The sequence below is a fragment of the Amphimedon queenslandica genome, unplaced genomic scaffold (genome assembly GCF_000090795.2).
Source record: "Amphimedon queenslandica unplaced genomic scaffold, v1.1 AMPQUscaffold_8575_Cont19481, whole genome shotgun sequence".
In the NCBI taxonomy this organism is placed as follows: domain Eukaryota; kingdom Metazoa; phylum Porifera; class Demospongiae; order Haplosclerida; family Niphatidae; genus Amphimedon; species Amphimedon queenslandica.
In genome coordinates, this window is record NW_003551148.1 from 590 (window position 1) to 2,638 (window position 2,049).

At 32.4% G+C, this 2,049-nt stretch overlaps 1 long non-coding RNA gene across 1 annotated transcript; it reads left to right on the forward strand.

The window, feature by feature from the left end:
* Window positions 1–1,299: 1,299 nt before the first annotated feature.
* On the forward strand, window positions 1,300–2,049 carry LOC109591268 (uncharacterized). Its single transcript, XR_002189733.1, has 3 exons — window positions 1,300–1,401; window positions 1,731–1,823; window positions 2,007–2,049. It is a non-coding gene; the product is annotated as an uncharacterized LOC109591268 (long non-coding RNA).

A 2,049-nucleotide genomic window follows, 5' to 3' on the forward strand; every position in this document is an offset into this window, starting at 1 on the left:
GACGTACAGCATTGAGTGAAAGTTTTAGGACTTCCTTGGGCTTTTAGAAGCTAGAGCCTTGTGTGTGCACTGGTGCACGTTAGAATAATTCTGGTAATCTCATTATATGCTTTTATAAGTATTTTGTGGGTCACTTCAACCACCAAAATATTCTAACAACGAAAATTTCCTGATCTACGGTGCATTATATGTCAGTAATTATTATAAGTTTGTCAATCAATCTTCTATCCGTAAGATGCATTATTGTATTCAAATATTCACATTATAAGCCAAAAATATTTGGCCTATAGCTCTCTTACTAATAAAATTTTAGTTGATTGTTATATCAACTAGTCAAAAATTTTTGCATGTATAAAAATACTGCTGGCTACATGTACATGCTTCTCAATACAGCTGGGGAAGTCTTTAAATAGTATCTCTGTAAGTCAGTCTTATATTCCTCTTAACTTTATCCTGTTCAAAATTAAACATTTTGTTGTACTTTGGGGGATTGATGCATCATAATCTTTACTTTTTTGGCCCATTGTGTAAAATGAAGTGTCACATTAATGGTTTACATGTACATCACTATTAAGTGTAGTACAGCTATTCACTGACTCTAAGGGCACATACATGTATGTATATAGATTATAGTACGTAAATGGGTGTATATCAGGTTAAACCTAAGTATGCATGTTACATTTTCTTTTGAAGTAGCAAATCACATTATTCATAGCATGACCCATATTATAGTGTACACTGTACAGTACACTGGCTCTCTTCTTTTCTAGAGTATTAAAGGAGCACAGACACGGAAGACGTCATCTTGATTTTTAGAACAAATAATCAAGATGACGTAGTGTTTCAGCTCACGTGAGAGTGACAAAATGGCGACCGTGAAAGCTCACCTACTAAGAATTAATGCTGGACTGGAGACTTGGTACTAAGCATTATAATGCTAGAAATCCTTCATAAAGTGTATGTATGAAAAGGAGTCACTGTGGAGGCACTTACAAGTGAAGATCCAGAATCCATTGTATCACATGGCTCGCAATGCCACACCCTTTGTTGGTCCGTATTCTTGCTTGCGCACGTGAAGCCATAGCATGCATGCGCTTCCGTGTCCGTGCTCCTTTAATTTTCTAATCCAAAAATTATTGTATTTAATAATCTTGATAGTAAGAGTTTTATAGTAATGAATCTAAAACCCACAAATTTTAAGGATACTTACAACACAGCCTTCCATTTGATCACAAAAAGATATAACTTAACATAGAAAAATGTATTTTGTTTTCTTTATGATGGAACCAATTACTATTTTTGTCTTAATAGGATGGAGATACAGCTCTTACTGCAGCAGTAAAAGAAGGACATTATGACATTGTGCTCCTACTATTAACTAATAAAGCTGATCCAAACTTAGTGAGTATGTGTACATGTAATTAATAATGGTGTGGTCAGTTGCATATTCAAATGGTTTATTGATCTACATTCACATTATTTTTAGCTAGAATTTTTATGTTTTATTTTACACTAATTTTATGTACTAATTGCTTAGTAGCAAAGTTTTTTGACTGTACATGTATGTAATATTAATTGGTACATGTAGCTTATGTATGATATTGGATAACAGTACATATATATATATATAGCATAAATCAAATGAATTGAGAAATATTGAAGCATTTTTAATAATGAAGTATATTTAAGTATGCATGTACATTCAAAGTTCAAACTATTTTATTATATAGAATGAACCACTCATTATGGCAGCAAGTAAAGGACATCATGATATTCTGTTTTTATTGCTCTCTAAAGGAGCTGATCCTGACACTGTAGATAAGGTAAGTATGAGTCATTTTATGAACATACATGTATACATATCACAAAATAAGAGTTATGTAGTACTGTATTTCAGCCATTTTTTCACTGACTCCTGTTATTAATTTGTTTTGAAAGAATACTTTTCTTATCTCATGTTTTAAAGCCACAAAATCACACAGTAACTTTTTCCAACATTTCTTTAGTCTGGTCGAACTGCTATTGGTGAAGCTATGAATCATGATCATA